Raw genomic sequence first — 5777 nt, 5'->3', positions numbered from 1 at the left:
AAGTCTTAGTATTCTTGATCAACAAACTGGTATATCATTCTAAAATTTCTTACTTCTTTTGTTGAGTCAAAATGTTTGTATATGTTCACCAACCATGTGCTTTTCCTCATTTGAAAAGTGTTATAGCCTTTGCCCAATTTTTTGAAGCCATGGTTTTAAATTCTATGAGCTCTTTAGATATTGAAACTTTTAACCATCTGGCATACTTGCTGCAATATTTTTTAGTTTATTTTCCTTTTAATTTAATTATGACTTTTTACACATAAGTATTTTAAATGTTTATGTAATACAATCTATCAAAATTATCCTTTATGATTCTCTGTTACTTTCTCACTTTGAAAGAACTTCTGCATTCTCACAAAAAATATCCCCTGCTTTCCTCCCCACACCCCAAAATAGAAACTTTCCAAACTTCAAGTTTTAACTTGAAGTTACTATTTGAGGATATTTACAGTAAGATTCATTTTTTTCAGAGAGCTAAACAAGTTATGTGTGTTCATTTCTTTCAGGTGGATATTCTTTCAGGTGGATATTCTTTCAGGTGGATATTCTTTCAGGTGGATATTCACAAAACCTGTATAGGATCAAGAGTCAGATAGTGGGAAGAGCAGAGGGCTAGAGATAGAGTCAGGAGCATTAACCAGGTCTGTCATTTATATCATTTATAGCTGTGTTTCTCTTGCAAGTCACTCTACCTTTCAGTTTGCTGGTTTCCTCATTTGTAAAAGACGACACCTAGCCTGCCCATATCCCTTATGAGTGCTTTGTCAGTCACTTACTGCTATACCAGCCTGTGTATTAGACTTGTTCATTCTGTATGCTCCTCCAACGTACCAGGCACTATGCTGGATTCTGGGGTTTCAGTGTTAAATAAGACATGCTGTCTGTGCCTGACGACCTTGAACAATGTGTATTAGCTCAATGAGTCCTTTAACAATCAATGAGGTAGATAATATTAATAACCCCAGTTTATAGATAAGGAAAGTAGGGCCTAGAGTGATTGAACAACTTGCCCAAGGTCACACAACTGATAAGCTGTAGAGCTGGGACATAAGCCCAGGTAATCTAACTACAGAGCCCAGACTTTTAACCAATGTACTGCACTGCCTCTCCTAAGATGAGGCTGAAAATTGGCTGACAATGGCACAGAGCCATACTTTATTTGGAATATTTTCATTTTTAAGAGTGCAGAAAGAAAAGGTCACTTGGCCTCCTCATTCCCTTCTTCTCCTGATCACTTGGCACAGAAGGTGCTCTGTGGACGTAAGGATGAGCAGATCTGGATCCTGACCTGAAGGTGCTCATGATCTGATGGACTTGTGGTCTGAAGCTGTGGTGGAGAACCTCGGCCTGAGGGTTCCCCTCTCGCCAGCTCTTTCAGATCAGCTGGCAACCCTCCTCTCCCTGGCCACCCTATTCCGCAAGGGCTACCAGACTGGAGATCTGGGTACCACAGCTGGCGTCTCTGAGTGAACGGTGCCAACATAATGCCTGACAAGCAGTTGGAACTCAACTGATGCTTGTTGAACTAAACTATGTCAAATTATAGAACATTTAGAGAGACTCTGAGGATATGATCATTCTTTCAACCATCAACCTCCATTGTGAGGTGAAAAACAAAGCTTTTTCTCTCCTAAGTACAAACAGTTCACAGTTATTAGGGGGAACAATTACAATCTCTTTGAGCCTGCTTCTTTCTTTCTACATGAAAAACAACAATTTAAACAAGAAACATGCATGTTAGGAACTCCACCAACAAAGCAACATGGGTGAAAGAAGTCAAATAATTCCGTTTTTCTATTTGATAGTAATTTTGCTTGTGTGTATTGAAAGATTTGTTGAAAGAAGAATATCTAAAATTAGCTTCCTCTCTGCAGGTATCATATTACCTTTGCCCTCATTACTGATAAGCATTCCCTGAGGGTGGAGGAAAACAGGTTTCCAACCCGGTTCCCAGGGGGCGGGGGTGGGGGGGTGGGGTGGGGGGGTGGGGGTGGGGTGGGGTGGGGGGGTGGGGGTGGGGTGGGGTGGGGTGGGGGGGGTGGGGTGGGGTGGGAGGGGGGTGATCAATCATAGATGAGAAATACATAAAAGCCAATTAATTCAGTTTACTTAACCTAAGAAACCTTCATCCTTCCTGTTTTTTCCATGTAAGGATAAACCTCAGAGACAAGCAGGGGCAAAGGATACGGGCCAGGTAAGCAGCTACCATATGCCAAGCACTTTCCATATAGAGTCCATTTCAACCTGACAACTACCCTTTGGAGGAAACATTACCTCAGATTTATAGCTATCAAAGGGATAGCCACCAGTGAAAACTGAGGCTCACAGAGCTTAGATAGATTGCCGAAGGTCAGAGAGATGGAATGTCCACTTTTTTTACTTTTATTTGCATTTATTTTTTGTGGCATTTATTCCCAGGCCATAAGCTTTTGTTTCTTCAGTTTCTTCTAGCATATCTTTTTCTTCTGTGCAACGTCCTCTTCTGGTTTACGAACAAACTTCTTTTTCTGTAAGGATCATCTCAATGTGGCAGAGAGAGCTCATGTATGCGTTGATCCAACCATGATCTCTGTAAGTCCAGTGCCGCATCTTGGCGGCTTTGTTCACCTGGATGTGCTCAATGACCAGAGAATCTACATCTAAGCCCTTAAGTTCAGCATTACTCTCTGCATTTTTGAGCATGTGCAGTAAAAAGTCAGCACTCTTTTTGGGTCACTGACCCTGCGTCCAGCCCCACTGTTTGGCCTGGGCACACCTACCAACTCCACCATTGTAATGACGGAATGGCACACGTTGCCTCTTTGAAGTGACATCCTTCACATACTTGGTGGCTTTTTGGATATGCATACCCTTAATGGCCTGGGCAGTTTCACGAGTGTTCTTAAAGTGAACATGAAGATTTGAACATCTTGACTTGCATGGTTTTGTGGGGTTTTCTGGGTCAGGTGAATAGCGAACCATTTTTAGAGGTCACCTCAGGCTGCTTATCGGAAAAGGGAAAGTCCACTTTTAATCAAATTCTAGACTGTCCATGGCAGAAACAGACCTTTTTTTCCCCTCGTTTCACATTTTGCCACCTCACTCATTGGCCCTGCCTAATTTAAGGTCTGTTCATTTCTGTGGCTTCAAGTAATTAGACAGTTGTTCAAGCAACTGAATCCAAGAGAACCACATTCAATCAGCATTTCCCAGGATCCACATTTGGGGGACACAGGCATAAAGCTCCCAGCAACTTTTCAGCAGACACTATCCATATGTCTGGATTATTTTCTGTCTTATGAATGGACAAATGTGGTTACCAAGACTACACTGTATTATAAAATAGGGACCACCTAAATCCTCTAATTCTCACTGACTTTAATAAAGGCACCTTGGCCAGAGGTTATTGGACTGTGGGAGGACACTTGAGAAAAAAGAAGGAAAAATTCAGTCATGCTAGTGTCAGGCAAGAATTGAACCAAAAGTACCAGGCATGAGTGAGGGTTATATGTGCCACATTATGACAATGGCAAATGGATGAAGTCTAACGTTCGTCCACCTTGAGCTAAAAGCCTCCCAGAAATGAGAGAGAGAGAGAGAGAGAGAGAGAGAAAAACAGAGAGAGACAGGATGAATGAATTAATGAAATTTGTTATGGATGAACTAGACTTTCCTGATCCTATTTAATGTTATGAGATGGAAATTGTCAAGGGGTCTCCTAAATTAGAAAGGCAGCTTTTTTTTGGTACCAATCACTGAGTCCTCAGTATATAAGCACTTCCTAAATATCTGATCCCCAGTTCTGCTTGACACCTGGCTTCCTTTTGTTTATCCTAAGAACACTTGGATGACAGTACCAAAGGATGACAGACCAGAATCCCATTTATCACAGCTAATGAGTAATTGAGTTCTGTGGTATTTACCTTGCAGACATCTCAAGCACTTGTCTCCTTTTCTCCATGCCCATGGCCACCATGGTTCAGGTCATCATCACCAACATCTGAATGGTTATAATCTCTTTAAATGGTTGCTCTCCTCCAAACTTACCCCCCATTAACCCAGCATCCACATGCAGCCAGAATGACAGCGCTCTAAACAAAAATGCTCACTAAGTCACTTCTCTACGTAAAACCCAACAGTGGCTCCCTTTGCCGCAGGATAAAAAATGAAAATAACAGCCAACAACAAGTGGGTGCATAAAGTGCCAGGTACTCCATGACTTAATTCAGTTCTTGCAGCAACTTTATGAGAGAGATACAACCTTCGTTACCATTACTTATTGAGGCTAAGTGACTTGACCAAGGCCCCACAGCTAGAAAATGGCAGAACCATGACTCATACCTGGGACTGTCTGACCTCAGAGCACATACTTTAATCACAATGCTATCGGTGTGATGGCATGCAGGTTCTGTGACCTGGCCTGCCCGCCACTCCAGCCTTATCTCTTCATGAGACCCTCTTTGCTCTTTATGCTTCAGCTCTTTGAGACACTTGCAGGTCCTCGACCTTGACACTCTGTTTCATGCGTGTCTTTGTTTGGGCACATGGATCCCTCTTCTATAATGCCTTCTCCCCTTTGTCTATCTCGTGGTATGTCTCATCTTTCAAGATTCAGCTCAAGTATTAACTCTTCCATGAACCTTTTCTGGACCCCTCCTCTCCTTTTCTAGTAGAATTGACCACTCCCCTTCCTTGTGCATCACTGTACTTTAGTTATGCTTCCATTCTAGCAACCACAATGCTTTCCTACCCTTACATAGATTAAGTATGACTCTCTCCTCTTACACTTCTGTGAATTCCTTAAATGCTGGGACTGAATCTTACTAATCCATTTTACCCACAGTATCTAACAGAGTGCTAGGCATATTGAAAGTTCACTGTAAACATTGTTGAATGAATAAAAATATTTGCGCATGAAATATGATGCTTGGTCAAAACTCACCATGCCACTATATTGTGAGATTTATGTTAATTTTACTTACAGCGTCAATGCAATTAGTAATTTTTTCTTTACCTAACGACTGTATATGAAACTTTGAAGAGGTACTAGAGCAGTGGATGGGGTGGAGAGAAGACACTGTAGCTGACCTGCCACACCTGTTTTCACCTGGGAAAGTATTCAGTGACAACAATGAGCTATCACCATACAAGCCAAATTTGGTATAGGAGTTATGTACATATCTACCTTAGCAGTGGAAATATGGATGATTCACATTTGAACCACAATGCACACATTTTATTGTGCGCAATAAACTAAACTGACAAGAATAAAATTAATCTAAACATTTAATTTAGAAGCAAGAACAACAATAATGGAAAACCATGACCAACTCAGGGCAGTACAAACAATGCTGTGATAACAAAGCATCCTTGCCCCAAATTCCAGAAATTCCAACTCTACATGTGTGCATATGCAGTATTGCAAACAGTACACCTGGCTTCTTGATTACTGGCAGCCAAATGGAATTCCTAACTGATACATTCTGGTCCTACCTCAAAGCCATATATATCCCCAACATTCCCACCTACCCTTGAACCTCAGCTCAAGGGAAACCTCCTTGAGAAAGCCTTCCCTGATCTCAGAGGACAGTCTGTATACACCCTCAAAGACCTTTATTTCTTTCCTTTAGAAAGCTTATCTTAGGGACTTCTCTGGTGGCGCAGTGGTTAAGAATCTGCCTTCCAACTCAGGGGACGCGGGTCTTGATCCCTGGTCAGGGAACTAGATCCCACATGCATGCCGCAACTAAGAGTTTGCATGCCACTATGCAGGCCGTGAGCCGCAACTAAGACCT

At 41.9% G+C, this 5777-nt stretch overlaps 1 pseudogene; it reads right to left on the bottom strand.

The window, feature by feature from the left end:
• Nucleotides 1–2176: 2176 nt before the first annotated feature.
• LOC111171443 (large ribosomal subunit protein uL22 pseudogene) lies at nucleotides 2177–3337 on the bottom strand (annotated as a pseudogene).
• Between the last annotated feature and the right edge of the window lie 2440 nt (nucleotides 3338–5777).

This window comes from Delphinapterus leucas, chromosome 4 (assembly GCF_059928025.1).
Source record: "Delphinapterus leucas isolate spDelLeu-1000000601 "Yukka" chromosome 4, BTC_Dleu_Yukka2, whole genome shotgun sequence".
NCBI classification, from domain to species: Eukaryota; Metazoa; Chordata; class Mammalia; order Artiodactyla; family Monodontidae; genus Delphinapterus; species Delphinapterus leucas.
Note: the sequence above shows the minus strand (reverse complement) of the source record. Positions and strands in the feature narration are given on the sequence as shown.